The sequence below is a fragment of the Ursus arctos genome, unplaced genomic scaffold (genome assembly GCF_023065955.2).
Source record: "Ursus arctos isolate Adak ecotype North America unplaced genomic scaffold, UrsArc2.0 scaffold_17, whole genome shotgun sequence".
In the NCBI taxonomy this organism is placed as follows: Eukaryota; Metazoa; Chordata; class Mammalia; order Carnivora; family Ursidae; genus Ursus; species Ursus arctos.
Window position 1 is genome coordinate 27,963,764 of NW_026622841.1, and position 20,909 is coordinate 27,984,672.

The 20,909-nt window shown below is 39.2% G+C and overlaps 1 long non-coding RNA gene across 1 annotated transcript in view; it reads left to right on the forward strand.

Moving 5' to 3' along the window:
- The first annotated feature begins 10,052 nt into the window (after positions 1-10,052).
- The window catches only part of LOC125282718 (uncharacterized), a 93,259-nt gene continuing 82,402 nt past the window's right edge, over positions 10,053-20,909 (forward strand). The window contains exon 1 of the long non-coding RNA XR_007189889.2: positions 10,053-10,319. This is a non-coding gene — a long non-coding RNA (uncharacterized LOC125282718). The remainder of the gene's footprint in view (positions 10,320-20,909) is intronic.

The following is a 20,909-nucleotide window of genomic DNA, read 5'->3' on the forward strand; positions in this document are numbered from 1 at the left end:
GAAATATATTATGGACATTAAATACCCACTGAAGATAAGTCATGGAAGAGCTTGCAGTAATACATAAGTTCAGATTCCAATAGTTCGTTTCTGCACTCCAGTGGGTGGTCTTGCTCACATTCTGGGTCACACTCGAAGGGTCTAACGTAAGTAAGACACTTCATGTAGTATGCTTCAAATGAGAGTGAGTTGTCACTGTAAAACTTTATTTTACAAGAATTCCATCTACATTTTTAGGATGCCGGATGCCACACAGTCATGCCATTGTAATGGCAAGTTGCCAAATAGGTTGCTTTCAGATTCTGGAAGAAAAAAAAACCTCCAGCTTTCTGGGAAGGCTTTGTCTTTGATTCAGCTGTTGTCAATTCATCACATCGCTAAGTCTCTATGATGCAGAGAGAGATTAAGACCAATAATTGCCGCTCCACCAAGGATGATTTAGAAAATCATGAAAACAGTTTTCCCCCTAGTCACCTGAAACAGTGAAAGAATCTGAAACAAAACGATGCAAGTGGCTGGAGAGAATCCAGAAAAAGCAAATCAGAAACACAAGTAGACTAATGAAAATTATAGGATTAAGAGTAATAAGTAAGAACTCACATTTATTGAATATTTACTATGTGCCAGGAATTGTCTTTGCTAAGTACTTCATACACATTATCTATTTTCATCCTTATAAAAACCTATGGAATATATTAATTATTTTCTTGTTATACAATGAGTAAATTGGCTCCCGAGATGAAAGATTAAAGGAAAGCTTTTTGTTTCTGGAAAATAAAGGGTGTTTAAGTGATCGCCAGCTGTTACATATACCCTCTGTCAGAAAGGTTTCCCTAAGTATGTAGGAGGATGGAATTGTTTACTTCTTAGACCCTTTCCAGCCCTGTCTTTCTATATTTTTGAACTTGTGCTCAGCATTATTCTAGATGTTTGCCAAGTATACGAGCTTGAGCAAGTTACTTAGCCTCAGTGAAACTCAGTTTAGCCATCTGTAAATTAGGGCTATCCTATCTGATTGGCCTTTCTGAAGTTCTCATAAAAATAATGAATCATGGAACATTACATCAAAAACTAAGGATATACTGTATGGTGACTAACCTAACATAACAAAAAATTATTATAAAAAAAATCCAACATGATTATGTTTTGAGTACTCTGATGTTCTATCTGCTTAAGGTATCCTAATGATTATGAAAATGCTTCATCATAATAGTCACCTGTACCCCCTTCTCTCCATAAGCATTGAAGGATTTAATGGTATTTCATATGCAGACACTACAGATGGATAATCAAATAGAAACTATCTCAAAGAGTCTTATCAAGGAGGCAAATAAGAAAAGAAGCAGTCACAATATGCTGTGAAGGTGATATAATAGTGGAAAGTGAGCAAAATTTTGAGGGGGGACCAAGGTAGGGGCTGGATCCCAATAGAGAGGGAGAGAGCGTGAGGAGGAGGCCAGGAAAAGCTTCCTAGAGGATGCGCTCCCTGGGATAAGCAGTAGTTAGCCCAACAGAGATCACAGGGATACGCAGAGGATACAGGGTAAAGGATGCCCTGAAAACCTGCTCCCCAGCTGCTCTTGGTTTGACTGAGGGCAAAAGAAAAAGTTGAGTGCTCTTAAGGTAGAATGTTCCTCACCCTAAAATTAGGGATTATTTAAAGTTTTGGCCTGAAAAATCAAGGCTTAGTTCCTGTGAATTCTCAGTGACTGACACTCTGAGCTTTCTAGACCATCCTTCTCCTTCAGGCAGACCTGGGGCACTGATTGAGCCACTGGCCCGCTCTACATCCCAGAGTTTGCCAGTGATTAAGGGCATTTTTGTCTGAATGCCTAAGTACCAGGGCAAGCTGCCCAGCTGAAATGAATCGATGGACTAAAAATTGTCTTCCCAGCAGGCACTGCCAAGCAGGCTCCAGCCAAAGCTCCAGGTAACTGAGAAAAGATCCATTGAGCTCAGCTGGAGGCTCTGTTCTGGCTGACTCAGCACCCGGGAAGCACTTCTCCAGTCATTTCTATCTCTATTTTTCTTGTCCGACCTCTGCTCTGGATCTCTACTCTTGATGAGGTCTGCTTTGTGCCAAGGTGGAAGATGCTGAGGTTTCAAATGACGGTACCTTATGAACATCTCTGTATGCTTCTGACAGGCCCATAAAGTAGACCCAGCTCAATAGTCCATTTTTATTCTCTATTAGTTTAATTCACACTTGGGTTTGGCCCAAGTAATAAAGATTTTAGTTCAAGAGAAACATTTTAAAAAATGATGAATGACATTAATCTTGCAAAGATCACAGAAAATAAAATATTTGCATTTGAATCCGGAGAGTTTAAGAAACTTGTAAAAGGTCATACAACTAGCTTGTGGAGGAACTAGCCCTAGAACTTATGACTTTACACTAATTCCAATATTCTAAAAAAATCACTGTTTTCCTTACTTTTAGAGAACATTTCAAAAATATTTTATTCTATTGTAAGCACAATGAAGGAGGGCATATGCCATTACTTAGTTGTATAGATGAGGGAAATGGAACAGACTTGTCAAAGGTCACCCACCCAAACATAAGCAATAGATCTGGGAAGGGAATTATTTCTCTCTTAGGACTTTTCCTAGTGTGCCACATTGTACAGCGTCCTAGCTCCATAAATCCCAAAGTAGGAGTGGGGAGATTCTAGGTTGGGGCAATTTCTGCCTCTAGTAAGCCATAGGTTTTGAGCAAGAGTCTCTTCTTTTTGTTTGTTTCTTTTGTTACGCTGGATTCCAGGATGTTCCTCATCTGTAAAATGTGCAGATTGTACTGTGGCAGGCTTACAAACCAGAATATCTAGAAGAACCAGGCCAGCGGTGCCAATGAGTAATCAGGCCAGATCGGGCCGCCTTCAGCTGGGGCAAGTATGATTCATCTGCAGCTGACTGCTGCCTGCTGCCATGTCGGTATGCTGGTCCACAAAGGAGGCACTTCTGATTGCTTAAAAGAAATTAGAAATAAAGAATTTAATGTAAAATTTCTTTATTTTTAATTGTTGGTGGAAGGATCAAAATAATAAAAAACAAAACACAATGGTGAGGGAAAGAACAATGCCTGTGGTCTAGAAATAGCTTATAAGCTATCAGTTGGCAATGCCTGGATGACAAAAATCTGTGCAGAACTGGTGAGTGTTAACACTCCATGACTCCATAAGCCTTCTTATAACTCCATTGTATAAATGTATGGTCCGCTTCCGTAGACCTCCTCCTCATCAAAATACGTATCTTAAACACCTTATAAATAGCTTCAAAGGAGCTCAGGTAATAGGCTTTAAAAGAATGTAGAAGTAATAGAAACCTTAAATTGTACCATTTTGTTCATCTCTGCTGTTGGCCCCAATGAATAGATATTTTGCCTTTAAGATGATATTGCTCCTGCATTACTCTTAAATTGTTCTGTGACTATGTTCTATCCTCAGTGGGATGAGAGTTTGTTTTAGACCAGAAATTCTGTTTCTCTGTATTTTCCTTTTCTCCTTGACCACCATGATATATGAATACAATTTGAAACTTAATAGTCAATCCTTTTTTATAATAATTTTTTATTATGTTATGTTAGTCACCATACAGTATATCCTTAGTTTTTGATGTAAAGTTCCATGATTCATTATTTGTGTATAACACTCAGTGCACCATGCAATATGTGCCCTCCTTAATACCCATCACCAGCCTGTCCCAGTCCCCCACCTTCTTCCCCTCCGAAGCCCTCAGTTTGTCCCCCCCCCCCAAAAAAAATAGTCAATCCTTTCCTTCCTTTGGTTTCTATGATCCTGAACTATGATAGTTTTTCCTAGGTGACTGGTTTTCTGTCTCTCCTGATGGGGTCAGTATTTCTCATGCTGTTATATGTATTCTCCTGCGTTCTCTTCTTGACCTTCTCTTTTGCTGCCCCAAATATCACTTGCACGGAGATGACACCCATAGCTTCTTCTGTTATTCCACTACTATAACTACCTACGTGCCCTTCAGAAAAGCCATCATTTTATTTAGCTAAATTACTACCACTTCCTTACTTCCGCTAACTGTCTCACCATGAAAAGAAGCAGGGTGAAGATGGATGAGAGAGAGACTGTTCAGATAAAACGTTTGGGATTTGGAAACTGAGTTAATGATGGAGAGTAAGACAGAGGGAGGAGGCAAAAATAATTCTAAGTTTCAGATCTAGGTGACTTCGAGCAAGTTAATACCAGCAACAGAAATGAATAACACATCTAACTGTGGGTCAGTAAGTGCTAGTGAGTTTGAATCCAAATCATTTATATTTAGGATAAAACTAAAGATACCTTAAAAAAAAAAGATTCATTGAGAGAGAGGAGCATGTGTGTTCTCAAGCGGGGGAAGGGGTAGAGGGAAGGGACTCTTCAAGCTTCAATCTGTGCTGAGCATGGAGCCCAACTGAGGGCTCCATCTCATGACCCATGAGATCATGACCTGAGCTGAAACCAAGAGTCGGAGGCTCAACCAACTGAGCCATCCTGGGGCCCCTAAAACAAAAGATACTTTTAAACTTGGACTAAATCAGCAGATTGAGGCTAGGCCTGGGGAGGTTTCCATTGGAGCTACTATGGGTTATTTTTAATGATCCCTCTGGTACTCCATGGTGTTGTATTTTCAACATCCTCTTCTTCATCAGGAGTAAATTTATCATGCTTTACTCTGGCATTTTTAATAAGAGGAATTTCTTCATCTCCTAATCCCAGTCCAGTCTGTCTGTCATACCCATGGATTCTATCCATTTGTCCCAGCTCCTCAAACTTTTCTCCAAATAAAAGGCTATGGATACGTGCAAAGTGTCAAACAGGTAAATAAGAACCTTGCTTTGTTTAATTTCAGATGGGATTCCTCGGGGTCTCCCATTCCGAGTCTCAAAGGGCTCTGAAGAGGCCCCATTGCAACTATAGAGCAGGTTACCCTTCTGACAGACCAAAGAATAAGGCAAGACATTTTCAGTTTTTGTACTCTATGTCTCAGCAATTCCCCCCTCCACCCCAGCCCAACACAGTGTTCCTTGGCCAAAGGAAATAGCTAAGGCTTCTGTTTATTAAGTGGTTAGGTCCAAGCAACTTAATACAATTTGTGTCCTAACAACTTAATAGCCATTTGAGAAACTACTTATCTATGTATATCTATATATACATACACATACATCCACACAGGAAAGGAAATGATATTTTAATTTCATTCTTAAATAACTATAATCACTTGCTGATGGCATATGTATGCTTACTGGAATTTGCAAAATTCTCAAACCTTGGAATCAGAGGCTGTCACCTTTATTTCCTGTGACACATTGACTTTGTGTGGTACTTGCTATTAATCACAGGAACAGATGAAAATGCAGCTTGGCTAAGATACAGTGCCATCAAGAAGAATAGAACACATGAAACTGAACTGCCTTGAGTCTAGTAGCTTGTGTAGTTTCTGACAGATGTCAACAATTGCTGTTTCCCTTAAGAATTTGAAATGTCTGACAGCAACACGGTGAGGTCACCATGGCACTTTGAATCCCCCCCACTAATATAGTCTGAGAATCATGGAACAGGGCAAAGAGTCAACTGTGAATCCTGGTCCTAGCTCAGTTAACTAGTCATTTGAGCACCCTTCACCACAGTTCCCTTGTTGCAATCAATGGAGTATGTCTGCATTTGTTGAGCTCCCATGGCTCCTTCTAGCTTTCAATGCCTATAATTGAATGCATTCTTATTTTACAAGTGCCGCTAAGGAAGCTTGGAAAGAATTTGCTACCTTAAATAGCAAGTAGTCACTTTTTCTTGCATCCTTGTTTTGAAAGCGAGGACAAAACCGGTCTTAAATTTAGCCGTTTCTCCCCTGCCAACACACTCCCAACCTCTGTTAGTTCTGCAAGCTCAGAATTCTTTCAGAGGAACTATCTAAGGAATTCCATGCATGCCGAGTATCAGGCCTGAGACAGAAAGGGAAGAAATGAGTTTATGTGTTCTGATGCTTTGAAACAAGTAAAATATCTTCATGCACACATTTCTGCTTAATACATCATGAAACTCTCCAAGACTCCCTTTTCTCTTTCGGGGATATTAGTTGGGTTAGATTGAAAAAATAAGGTGTTTCAGTCACTATCTTTAAAACCATGCAAGGAGCATTGGGTGTTATACACAAACAATGAATCATGGAACATCACATCAAAAACTAATGAAGTACAGTATGGTGACCAACATAATAAAAAAAAATATCATGCAGAGCTTGGGGAGCATGAAGGCTGATATGGGTGGATGAGTATTCTTCGGACTTTGGAGTAGGTCAAGTGAAAAGAAGCAATAATGATTTCTTACTACGCAATTTGTAAATTCAAAATTTGTTTTGTCACTTGTGCTTTTCATTGAACAGAAATTTTTAATTCTTTATAAATCACATTTTTTTGTCTTACATTTCCATTTTTGAGGTTTTCTTTTAAAAGGGTTTTCCTCGGTTACAAAGTTACTCATTTCCATATTAGAACTTTATAGTTTCAACCTTTCATAAGGAGGCCTTTAATTGATCTATAGTCCATCTTGAGTGTGCTGTTAAATACCTAGTTATTTCTACCTATCTAGTGAGCAAGGTTTCCCACCATCAGCTATCAACAATCTGCCCTTATCCCATTGTTTACGGTGCACTCCTCATGACATATGACACATCTCTGTATATGTACGCGCTTGTCTCTTGGCTTTCTGTTGATCTATTTGTCTGTTCTTGACCCCTAAATGCACTTTTATATTATTATTATGACTTTGTAGTATGTCTTAATATATGATAGAGCAAGTCACCATTCTTTAGTTTTCTTTTGAAAGGTAGATTCAGTCATTTCTGGTCTTGGGCAACATAGAGCATTTGAGATACAAGAACTGGTAGATAGAAGCACTAGATTACATGTACACAAAATGTCATAAATGGACCTTAAAAATCTAGTGAGAAAAAAGCAGATACGTAATTTAATAACTTTTATATAAAATTTAAGATACATGTATTCATATAAAATATACCTAATTTGAAGAACACATAAAAACTAAAAACAAGCTTATTAAATACATTAGAATAGTATGCTTGTTGGAGAGAGAGAAATGGCTGTGGATTTTGAAAAGAAAATAGTATAAAAATTGCATAAAATAACAATGTATTTATAATGGAACAAACCGCATTTGAGATAATCGTGTAATAATTTTTTTTTAATGCCATCAATTTTCTAACTCTTTAGATTAGAATCAGGGAGAAAGCTGGTTCTCTCTATAACATGGTCTTCTGGTGGGTGGTGAAAATGAAAACTGGGGTCACATGTGGGTTCAACTCTGCAAGTTGATTCCCATAAACCAGCACGTGGGATGGAGAAGTTAGAAATCCTCACCAGGAGGAGGTAGAACCATTTGATCTTGCCCTTAAGGAGTTAAGTTATTGATATTATTTGAAACCAGTTGGTAGGGAAATCTGTCCCAGAAAGCTCCAGTCCTTGACTCTGGTAGGCCCTAAGTGTAAACACGCACAGATCGCTGCCTGAGTCACTCAGCACTCCACCCTGCCTCAAAGAAAAGAGCACTTTGTCCAGGAGCGCAGTGCCCTGACCAAGAGCTAAAAGCGTCCTCTTTTCTAATTGTCAATTATCTCTACACTCCAAGATAAACATTTCCCTTTTAACATCAGACCGGCCTGGAAGGTTCATTTAGGACAGAGCTATTTGAAGGGCTGAAGGAGGGGGGAAGTGGAGGAGGACAGAGAAAGCAAAGAGACAAAGTTTGAAAACAAGACCTACAGCCTGCTTTTTCTGATACATTCGTGCATATTCCGAATTAGAGAATGCATTCGCCTGAGGCTTTAGGGAGGAAGGAGTTAGATGGCACAAGGAAGTAAGTCTTCACTTTCAAAGACTGCAGTGGGGAATTATTTTCTCTAACAAAGCCCCTTTTTATTTGTTGGGGACTGGAAGCATTTTATATCTCTATACACTTATGTGTATATATCTGTACATTTAGGTGTGTATACAGAAGTGTATAATATATGTGCATATGTATGTATATATACATCATACGTGTGGGTATATACACACCTATGTATACTTAAAAAATATGGTAGTGTTCTATTTTTTGCTACAAGTGTAAAACTTAGCTCTGAAACTTTCCAAACAAAGACCAACTTTTTCTAGTTCAACTATGTAATGGATAGGATTGCAATTGATTTGACTGCAGTTGGTAGCAAGGCCAGAGATAATTTAATTCATAACCTACCCAAACCTGTTGTGTTTCCATGATCCAGAAGAAGAAAAAAGGATCTAATAAGAAAGAATGAGAATATTTATTCCTGTGTAACAAATAAGTAAGGATAATAGTGCAGGATTTTCCCTGAAGCTAATCCTCCCTGGGGTATCTGCTTTGGAGAATAAAACGTCACTCAAATTCCTTTTGCCCACGCTCCCTCCTTCCCATTTTCTCCCCTGAGTGACCCTTTCCTCTCCCTTCTCTCTCTACTTTACATCTCCCTTTGCCTGGCATACTTAAAATCCAGAAATCATGTGCTAATTAGCATGGTTATGATTTGCAACCTGTCCAACGATGCCAGGAAGTGAGACGCAACCTTTTCAAGTTCAGTAGCGACCATCTAATGCGAGTCAAAACAGAGAGATGTGTTCTGCTAATTTGGGGGAGGGGATGGTTGGGATTTGTATATTCAAAGTTCAATGATGACAGGCCACATCGGAGGGGGACAGTCTGTGTGTTAAAATGCACCAGTAAAGTCAGAAACTTTCTAGGCCAAGCAGAGAGAAGGGAGATTGTTTTTGCGGAATGAGCTGTTAAACGTGGAAGCCCAAGAGATTCAGGAAACCTGTTTTCAATCAGACACAAAGATTATTTCTATTTCTTTCCAGCTCTAGCAATGAGACTTTTAAAAAGGGTTCGGGGGAGTAGTGAATACTTGGTTGTCCAATTATTAGCCTAGATAGACTGTTTATTTTGGGACAGTTTTTTTGTTGGTAAAGGAAAAAAGAAAATATGTGGATTTTTGTTCTTGGAGCCACTGGGTGAATTTTGTCTCCAGTGCTCCAGCACTTTTGGCTGAAGCCTTTGCCCACCAATGCCCAGCTAGCATTTCATATGACTCTTTGGAGTTTGGACTGTCCTTTTACCCAACATGTGGGTGTAAATAAGGGGAAAGTTCTTTGCTTATTCTGGCTTGGCAAAGAGGGAAGAACAGAGTCACGTGGCTGGCAGGGACTCATTCTAGGGTTAGCACCCAAATGGCAATGGCATTTCAAGAATCAGAATCTTTGACCTTAAAACTCCGGTTATCATTAAGTTTCTGGGCTGTCACAGAGACACTCATCAGACTTACTGATTCTTAATCAAATAGTCCTTTGATGAGTGTTTGAACTATAATTATTCACTAGAAAGAAGTGTTTGGACATATTTTCTGTATAACATATGATGTTTCTGAACAGTCCGTCTATTAGTAAAGAGGTAGTCCAGCTTTCTTGATATTGCCTCTGAATATTGGGTAAGTCATTGAACCTGTCTGATGATATCCACAATGCAGGGTTGTTAAGAAGATAAGATGTCATGTGTAAGGCAGGTAGCTCAGAGTGTGTCTTTAATTTTACCATTCTTCTCAGGTTTCTTTATAGGTTGAAAGTTCTTCAAAGGGGTGGACTATGTCTTAATAGAGTTTCATCATTTATCATAACATCTGGGTTCACAAAATGTTTATAGAATTTGCCATATAAGTCAGCTGGCTTGGAGTTCAGATTTTTCCACAGGGTTTGAATCACTTGCATGCCTCATTCAGTTTTTGTGTTTTCTGTCGTTTTATCTGACACCCAACTTCCTTTTTTCTTCATGGGCTTTGGTTCTATTCATGCTCTCTGTTAAATTAACAACCAACCTCTGAACTGGTCTTGATTTTGTCTTTATTAAACCTTTTTGGTTCTGAGAGTCCATAATGACCACATCTTCTGGTGTTGACTTAACAGGGCAATGACCATTGGTCAACCTGCCAGTGTAATAGTAATGTAATAATAGCGGAAGGCTAAAGGTTCCTTTACTTTGTCTCCAACTTAAGAACAGCCTTCTGTAGGCAGGTCACTGCTCTGTGCTGGTGCGGCTCCATTGTTGGGAGGTCTAGCTCATGCCAGTCAACAAAGGAAGTGTTTGAGGGAGGTAAAAAATTTCGTATTCTTCTCCTTCCTCTGTCTCCAACATGCAAACATGCATGCAAACGGACATGCACTCTCGTAGAGCCGATCTTCATTGCCAATTATGGCATAGTTTTGGTTTGGTGGAACAAAAAATGCCAGCCAGGTGAGTCATTCTGATTTATTACATAAACATTTTCCATGTGAGAAATAGAAAGAAAAATGAAACTATTGCCTGTTCAAGCTGGAAAAGGCTAGTATTTCCATGACACTGGACTGCAGTTCTGGGCTGGGCTGGCGGCTGTAGGATCACCTGGGCAACTTTATGAAGAAAGAAACTGACTTCTGGGTCCACTCTTGAAGTTTTTCAGCCAAAACTCTCTAGATGCTTGAGTTTGACCAGTTTGGGGAGCTACTGCTTTTTCCTAATCCCTTAGTTTTATAGCAGAGAGCATGAGGACTCTGGAAGAAGTGATTTGTCCAAGTTCCTTCAGGGAGTAAGACGAAGAGCTGAGAAGGAGAGGGAAGAAATGAGTATTTAGTGAATGTGAGAGTTTGGGAGTTGTATTCAGCTTTCTATACATTTGTTCTCATGGCCTTTGGAAAGAGGCATTAGCTTCTCCATTACAAAAGAGAATTTAGGAGTGGAGAGGCTAAGAAATTTGCCCACGCTCCCATAGAAAGTGGTAGAGATAAGCAATGGATCTAAATTTGCCTGACTTCAAAGCCTCCCAGTTTAGATCGTATCTCCTGATTCCTAGTCTGTGATAACACAGTAGGAACTTATTGTAAGACAACTGAACAGCTCAAATCTTGTAGATTATTATTATATTGACATGCCACTGTTCAGTCACCTGAGCCTGATTCTCCTCTGTTTAGCATTAGTTCTACTTGACTCCGTAATTCAATATTCTAAATCTTCAGGCTGAATGATAGCAGCAACCCAGCCCCTCTGCAACTAGATTCACTTCAAAATATTTCAACAAATATTTACTGAGGAGCTACTATGTATAGGAACTTAGAGGTGAATGTGAAGGACAAAGTGTTGGTATTTGCAGAGCCCACAGTCATGAGGAAGCCATGAGAAAAGAAGTTATTTCAATAAAATGTGATGAGAGTTATACCAGGAGAAGCGGCTATGTAGCAGGGAAATTTAACCCATACTCAAGGCCAAGATAAACCTTCCTGAAGCTGACACCTAAAAGATGAACAGGAGTTAGCTAAGTGGAAGGTTTTGGAGCAAGAGTGTGTGGTGGAGGGGGAGATATTTCAGATGAAGAACAGTATGCATGAATCCCAGGAGTCTAGACATTGTGTCAAGAGTTTGTATCTGACCAGTTAAACAACTGAAAGCAGCTTATTTCTGGAAAGAGAGGGAGAGAGTCTAGAGGGGAAGTAGGAAGGCTCCAGATAGAGAAGAGCCATGAAAACCCACTAAGTTCTTTGGATTTGATTCTCAAGTGTGGCTAAGCCCCTGAAGTTTCTCAACCCTCTAAGAATGATTTGGGGATTAAAAACAGGGTATAATACCCATCACCAGCCTATCCCATTCCCCCACCCCCCTCCCCTCTGACACCCTCAGTTTGTTTCTCAGAGTCCATAGGCTGGTGGTGGGTATTCACGAGGGCACGTATTGCATGGTGCACTGGGTGTTATACGCAAGTAATGAATCATGGAACTTTACATCAAAAACTAGGGGTGTACTGTATGGTGACTAATATAATAAAAAAATTAAAAAAACAGGGTATAATATAAATGGGTTTATAGTTTGGAGGATACTTTGATGGTAGGGTTAGTGATAGGTTGGGGTGGATTGAACTTGGAGTCAGGGAGGCCAGAGAGAAGCTGTTTCACAGAGAGACCAAAGCTGTGTTTTATTCATGTTGCAGTTTCAACATGTAGCACGCTGCCAGGTACCTAATATGCATCAAGTAAATATTACTTGAATGAACAGTTGTGGAAATAAATGTTTGTAAGGACAACACTACCCCGCCGCACCACCAAACTTTCTTGCTTGTTTTGGCTTCTTAGTCTAAGTTTTCCCCCCTCTCCAGGTATGCATATATTTTTTCTATCTATCTGAACAAATATCTTAAGTTCAGCTTAAGACTAGCTGCTTCTTGAAGTCTTCCCTGACTATTCTTAGTTTCATTGATTTTTTTTTTTCTATCCCCCTCAATTCCAGTATCACTTAGAGTCTGTTTAAAGCTTCATGACATTTTGCCATGAATGATATTGTTCCATGTGGATGAATTTTCAACTACTTTTAAATTTAGCTTAAGATTTTAAAAACCTATATTAAGTCAACAAATATCTGTCTGCCTACCTACCTATTACCAAGGTCAGGAGGCTAGGTTGAGCTAGCCTCTTTCACACAGTTGTAGAAATATAAAATTCCTTCCTGAAAAAAGAATACAAAATTATGGAAATATATATATATATATATAAATTTCTTTAAAATACTCGTACTGTTTGATTCAAAATTTTCTGCTAGAAATCTACGGTAAGCAAATAGGCAGAAATTACAATAAAGATTTATGTTCAAATATATTTCTCTGCCTTTTGGAATTTTAAGAAATTAGAAGCAATCTAATCATTCAAGCACGGGGAGCAGAGGTTAAATAAATAACGTTCTAATCTTAGATAACATATTACATAGAAAAATATTTGGGGAAAAATAACATGGAATGGCAATTGAAAATGTGATGTTATAAGTCAGGATTACAAATATTTTTTTTTATGGATTCTAGATTTTTTCACAATGATAATATGGTTGAACTGACAGTATAAATATTACATTGAAGCACTGCAAAAATATTTCCTGCTTTCTTACTGCAAACTCCCCAAGTTGGCTAGGAAGTCTACCATTCAGCATTCAGAGAACCCCTCACACACATTCCTGGCAGTGATGCAGAAGGAGAAGCAAGCTTCCAAGCTGGGTCTTTCGGAAGGAGGGGAGATAGCTTTCCTTCCCTCTCTCCCTCCCCAGGCCAGCCTTTGGTAGGTTGCCATGGTCACATTTGCATGAACGAAGTCTGCAACCCACCTGTCCAACTTGGACTGATCACTTCTGTTTTGCCTTCTATGGGTGTTCTGAGAAGTGAAATACTGACAAGCTGGGGCCACAGGGCTGGGTGACCCGGCAACCTGGGAGTATATCCTAGCAGGATTCCAGAGCCCAGACCTGCCACACAGTCTGTCTTTTCCATCCCACGATTACTTATGCTCTATTATTGCAGATCAGATTCCCATCATCTCTCCTTCTCTAGAGAAAATTAGTTCTTGTGCTGTTTAACAGTGGCAGGACATTCCCAAGAAGGTCTACCTGGGGACGGCCTAGCCTATGTTGGTGAGGAACAAATGTTAGGAGAGTTGTCATATTCCACAATGTCCCAGATGAGAGACTTTGACATGTAGAATACATCATGTTATCTCTTGAGTGAGTGTGTGTGTGTGTGTGTGTGTGTGTGTGTGGTGGGGGGACCAACTCCAGTGCAAAACAGGAGCAGCATAACAGCCAGGCAGCAGGGATCTGTCAGAAACCAGTTCCCTCATCTTAATGGGAGCCAATAGCCAATTCCAGTTAGCCCTCTTGACATGTTAAAAGCTGCAATGTTTGATGTTAGCTTTTGTGACTTCCATCTGCAACATTTTTTAGGTCCAGGGTATACATTCTGACTGGCTCCCTGCAGTGAAAATAGCTTGCATGTGTCCTGGACAGAGCTTTAAGATCTAGGCAGGTACTACTTGCTTTAAATCCCACGGCGACCTTGTGAGGTAGGTACGATTATGAACATCACCTCATATATGTAACTACTGAGACACAAAGAGGTTGTCTGCCTAAGGTCACACAGTTAGTAATTAAAAAGCAAGGACTCGAGTTCTGGCAGTGTGACCCACCACCATGCTTTACTAAATCAACACATGCAAAATGTTTACAGCCATGCCAGGCACACTGAAAGTACAAAGTAAGTATCAACTACTATCAACTCTTTTTAGTAACCTTAGCAGTGACCAATTTTCTCTTTCAACTTGATATCTGTGGAGAATTGAAAAATCCAGAAAGAAATACTTGCTAAGCATCCTTGGGCTGAAATCTTAGGAGCTGTATAACAGAAGGGAGTTGACAAAGCCCTGGACTTAACAGACAGTAGGTATGTGAGCTATGGCAAAGTGGGGTCACCATCCTCTACTCCATATTTTAGTGGACCTTCAAATGTATTCAGTTTGTCTCCAGTCAAGGAGGTTATAGACAGGGGAGATGAGGTGGCCAGTGGTGAACGAATGAAGAGTAGTCTTTGGGGCTCTTAGGTTTCTCACATCCACACATACTTAATTCTTAAGCTGCACATTTTTTTTTTTTTACTTGTAGTTTTATGAGATTAGCTTTCTTTTCAGCAACTTCACTGGTATTAATTCAACCAAATTCCATCTGGATAAATATACTGGGGTTGGGTGGGACTGGGGGAGAAGCACAGAGAGCAATACTCTTTCCACCCTGAGACATACTAAGGTATATTCAAGTCAGAGAGCTTATGGTGACTGTGGGAGATAGTTATGCACATACACTTGTAGCTTAACAATGTGGGGCAGCCTATCGATTTACATGCCAAATGAGTGCAAATAATTATACATGTTTTTGTGGTTCCTTCGGAGTGGCTACTTAATATGCCACTGTTACCATTCACTGAGAAGCATTTTTCCTTGGTGGAAGTAGAGAGTGCAGAGTACATAATAAAATGGTTTAGTTAAAAAAAAAAAAATCACCCTGTAAAGGATTTTTAGTCCATCCTTGAAGAAGGATAGTGTATTGCTTAGGAAAGATGATAGCAACACAATACAATCTCAAAATCTTAGTGGCTTAAGACAGCGTTTAGTTCTCACTCACTCTGCATTGCTGGAAGATCTGCTCAATCTCTTCCTCACTCTTGGACCCAGGCTGCTGGTACAACCACTATCTGCAGTATAACTAGTTGGCAGGACCAAGAGCAAGCCAGACTTTCAGAAGGTCCAAAAGAGGCAATTAATGCTCTGTTCTGTAACTGACACGAGTGACTTACACTTAAATGTCATCGGCCAGATCCTCACATGATCCTCAGCAAAGCAATTCTGTCTTGCGCTGGAGGAGTAGAGAAGTAGAAATAGGTAGTACTGCTAATGACTAACGCAGGTGGACAGCATTTAGGTAAGAGATATGAGGGAGCAAGGTGGGAAGACCTAAGACCTAATGAGAGAATTAAAGAGAAGGCTCAACTTTAAGAGAAATAAAAATGAGTTATAATTGAACAGTTGTGTGGGGCTAGACTGGGAGAGTCTTAAATGCCAGGATAAGGAATGTTGCCTTTTACACATAGGCCATTGATTCCTAACTTGTTTTTGCCAGTAGATAAAATTTTAAAGCAAACTCATATAGATCCCAACATGTAAAATATAAGAAAAAAATCATCTCTAGTGGAAAAGGGGATAAGGGAGTCCTGGAGACTTTCTACTTGGTGAAATTCCCACTCTGTCTCTCTAAAGCACTGCATGTAAGTACATTTACGTATTAGGGAAAAGGGAAGTCTGCTGTCAAAACCATGGTTGGCAACTATAGATTAAAAAGATTGATTAGAGAAAATGCGGGGGGGGGGGACTGGGAGTAGAGAGTTCAATAAAGAGGCATAAAATAATAAGATCCCTGAATGGGTGTTGACAAAAGTAGATGTGTCTCAAAGAAATATTTGACAAACTGGTGACTGATTGGATTTGAGGGTTCGTGGAAAGGGCAGAGTCAAAGAAAATGACTTGTATGAAGCTTGTGAACTGGGAGAATGAAGCAATACATGTTAATATCAAGATCAAGAGGAAGAGTTTTATGGATTTAGCCAACAAGTATTTGTATAGTGCCTACTGTAAGATATGAGATGATTTGGAAAATAAAATAAAATTTAATATTAAATATATTAGTTTTGGGTGACAACAGATTATCCTCACTGGCTTAATGCATGGTCGGAAATAGGACATGGGCACTCAAGAGAACCCAAGGCTGCAGATGTGGCTTAGGAGACATTCACATAGAAATGAAGTATGGTTCATTGGAACTGATCATTGTAAGCACAGGCTCGTATATGTCTGATTCAGAAAGAAATGCAATGAATGGTATGAATATTATCTTTAGAATCACTGAACCAGATACTAATTTCTGTAAAGCTTTCTATTAATGAGGACAATGAGCAAGACTTCATTAATTCATAAACCAAGGTATACTGAAAAAAAGTATTTTTATCTTTGAGTGGTTTGGATGTCAAGTTCATCTTTATAGTGTTGCATAAGTAATTCAGAATTCAAATGGCTTAATTTTCTTTCCTATTTGAGACCCAAGACAATTCCTTATCTTGAAGCGTGATGTAAAGAGGTTAGTCCTTGTTACATAGAGTCAGTATAGTTATAGGACTTCCATGGGATAATATGTTGACAAACAACCGGGGCCAAAAAACTCCTATGCTCCAATGTATTAAACTATCAAAAATTCTTAGGATGTTGAACCTTTCCTTCCTCTAAGAGTGGAAATCTTCTTCCTCCGCCTGCCCAGCAACCCAGCTTGGCTCAGAGCATAGAGTCCTTAACATTTCAGTCATAAAGTCATAAAGATAGAAGAGATAGGTACCCAACATCCTCAGGCATGCCTCCCATTTAAAATTTCCCATTCTTTGGACATTTACCTGGTGGGCATAACCTATGTGACATTTCCCAACCCATCTCCTATCTCAATAAAAACAAATTTACAGGGCACCTGGGTGGCTCAGTAAGTTAAGCATCTGCCTTCAGCTCAGGTCATGATCCCAGGGTCCTGGGATCGAGCCATGCATTGGGCTCTCTGCTCAGTGGAAAGCCTGCTTCTCCCTATCCATCTGCCTGCTGCTCTGCCTACCTGTGCTCTCTCTCTCAGTCAAATAAATAAATAAATAAATAAATAAATAAATAAATAAATCTTAACAAAAAAAATCACAAGAAAAAGAATTTAAAAACATAAAGTTTCTTATTTAGATTCTAACTCAAGAATCTCTATTGACTCGTCCAAGGTCCTGGATTAATTGATCCACTGATACATGCCCTGGATGTGTGATATGGAGTGTTCAGGGCTATCTTCACATGGTTCTATTATTTCATGATAATAAGCTTGATGGGGCTAGGGATTAAAAGCCTTCATTATTAATACTAGAAAAGATAATATCAATAGATAAATATGAAAGTGCTCACCTAAAGTTATACTGAATGGCCAGTGTTTGTCGATAGGAAATAAGGGAAAGTTTAAGCTAGAACATACACTTTTGAACTTAGGGGTCAAATGATGAAACAGGTTAAGAGATCACAGAGTCTTGGAGAATTAGAACTTACTCTGGACAGAGCCTTATTTTGTAGAGTTGTAGCGGAGTTTGGGAACTTATTCCCTTAGGGAAAGAACAAGCTATGGGAATAGATCAATAGGAAAATAAAGGATGTTTAAGATGTGTAAGTAACCCTAACATATGTGAGGATGGTGCCCAAAAAAGAACACTGGCCCCAAATTAGAAGACTTATAGTCCTGTCTCTGAGAGATTTTTTTAGCTGTGTCATTTTTAAAAATTTGCTTTTTATTGACATATAATTGACATATAATATAGTTTCAGGTATAGAATGATTCAGTATTTATATATATTGAAAAATGACCACAATATATCTAATTAACATCTCTTTCCTTACATAGTTACACATTTTTATGAGAACTTTTAAAATCTACTCTTTAATCAACTTTCAAATATCCAATACGGTATTAACTACAGTCACCAGGCTGTACGTACAACCTATTTACTTTATAACAAAGTTTGTACCTCTTGATGTCCTTCACCCATTTTGCTCACCCCTCACCACCACGCTCCCTCCCCCTGGAAACCACCAATGTGTTCTCTGTATCTATGAGTATGGTTTTGTGGGGGGTTTGTTGTTATTTTTAGATTCCACATATGAGAACATACTGTATTTGTCTTTCTCTGTCTGACTTATTTAGCATAGTGCCCTTGAGTTCCATCCATGCAGTTGTAAATGGCAAGATTTCATTCTTTTTCATGGCTGAATAATATTCCATTACATATATGTATACACATATATATGCATATATATCCATTTCGTGCTTGCACGCACACACACACATATGTACTATATTTTCTTTATCCGTTTATCCACTGATAAGCACCTAGGTTGTGTCTGTATCTTGGCCATTGTACTATTGCAATAAACATAAGGGTGCATATATCTTTTAAAATTGGAGTTTTGTATTCTTTGGGTAAAAACTTAGAAGTGGAATTGCCGGATCATATGGTAATTCTAATTTTTTGAGGAACCTCTTTACTATTTTCCATAATGGCTTTACCAATTACATTCCCATGAACAGGATTCCCTTTTCTACACATCCTCACCAACACTTACATCTTTTTAGTAACAGCCATTCTAACAGGTGTGATATATCTCATTGTGGTTTTGATTTGCATTTCCTTGATGAGTAGTGAGGTTGAACATTTTTTCATGTACCTGTTGGCCATCTGTAGGTCATCTTCGGAAAAATGTCTATTCTGCCCATTTTTAAGTCAGCTTTGTGTGTGTGTGTGTGTGTGTTTAACCATTGAGTTGTGTGAATTCTTTGTATATTTTGGATATTAATCCCTTATCAGATATATATTTGCAAATACATTTGCAAATATTTTCTCCCATTCAGAAGCTGTCTTTTCATTTTGATTCTTTCCTTTGCTGTGTTAGCTATGTCATCTTGAACAAGTTGTCCTCTTTTAATAGTGGTTTATTCATGTATAAGAGGTTTGAATTAAATAAAATTATTTTCTATATTATTATTATTTCAAATTAATGTAAAATCCAGATCTGGATTTGTAATAAGTACCTAAATTTATGCTAAGAGTTCTGCATATATATGGGGCACCTGGGTGGCGCACTCATTAAGCGTCTGCCTTTGGCTCAGGGCGTAATCCCAGCGTTCTGGGATCGAGCCCCACATCAGGCTCCTCCACTGGGAGCCTGCTTCTTCCTCTCCCACTCCCCGTGCTGTGTTCCCTCTCTCGCTGTCTCTCTCTCTCTCTGTCAAATAAATAAATAAAATCTTAAAAAAAAAAAAAGAGTTCTGCATATACAACTTCACTTTATCTTACAACAATATTCTGAGGGATCTATTGCTCTCTTATAAAAATGAGAAAACTAAGCCTCTGAGAGATTCAATGAGACAAGGGCTCACAACTAATAGAAAGTTATGCTGGGATTTTAACTCAGTTTTGATTTCAAGTCTCATGCTCTTAACCTCCATGTAATATGAATTCCCTTAGGAAACTCTATGAGTTGTTCAAAAGCACAATCATAAGCAGTATATTCCTTGGTTCTTGTCCTGGTAGAGATTAGCTGGAGAGATTTTGTTCTTTTGAGCCCAAATATCCTCAATGGTTGCGCGGTATGTCCTTTGAACTTGTGCCTCTTCTTTGGAGCATCAAGATTGAGACTATCTCTTAACGGGCTCTTAGATTGTCATGCCGCTACGCCTTTTTTTAAAGTTTCCTCCAGGGAACATTCTAGTCACAGAAAGGCCATCATCCAGTCAGCGTTAAAACTGTCCCACGTCTTTATTTAGTCTCTGTGCAAGGCCCAAAGAGGTCAGGGGAGGCTGTTGCTGTCTGTCCCTCTCTCATGCCCCCTAACTAGAAGAGTGTGGTGTTCTCTAAGGACCCAATCTTCTCTCAAGGTTTTATCATTAGCTTTCTTGTGATGACTGCCTCTATGTGTTTTGTGTATATCTGTATCCTATAAGTTGAGGCTTAGTGGAGGCTTTGCAGATTTGGGTAAATAGTTTCTTAACCTGCATATCTGTTTGCCTTATAAACCCTTCCCCTGAACTAAAAGACAATACTATTTTATTTTTTGAGCTATATACCAGACCCACCATTGCCTGCTTTACAAAATCTCAAGTTGGAAATGAGAACACCTGGCTTCTGTTCGCAGCCTAGCTAGGACGTCCGTTACATTGCATGAGCCAAAAGTCTCCAAGAATGATGGAATCTGGGATTGGAAAGAGCCTTCATGGTCCTCTACTCCAACTTTCTGTCTTTTGATTGAATACCTTCTACTTCAGAGGTGCTCTCTTTCAGGCTTGCCACAAATAGAACCTAACCCGCCTGGCCCTCCCCAGGGGAGCTGTCCAGTTTGACCGGGGTGGCTGTTGAGCAATGGCGGCAGTGCCCGCTAGTATCCGCTTGGGGAGGAAATGGATGTGATTCAGCTGTGAAAATCACAAATTAGATTTGGCTTTCAGACCACTGCGTATTTTTAGAACCAGAGCAGAATAAAATAAACATTACTTTAGGTCTAGTAAAGATTATTACTATTATGTTCAGGAGGAAAATGCCTTCCTGGTGATTGGTTGGAATAACTTCTCCCAATATACATTTTTCCAATAATTTGACTTTCTGAGATGTGAAGATAATTCTACATATCATTTTTATTCATGAACCACTCCCCTCTTTTAAAAAAGATTTCTCAGATTAGGGAGCTCAATGAGCTCACTTTATTATAGCTGCAGGGCCTAGTTTTGTCAACTGGAAGCTGCTTGAGAGTAGGAACATTATTTCTCTTTGTTATGTCGCTTCCTCCGTAGCCCAGGAGCTGGCACCTGGTAGGAGCACAGAACATGACGGTAGAGTGAGCGGGTAATCAGAAAAGAAGTGTCCTGATAATAGAAGTTAAA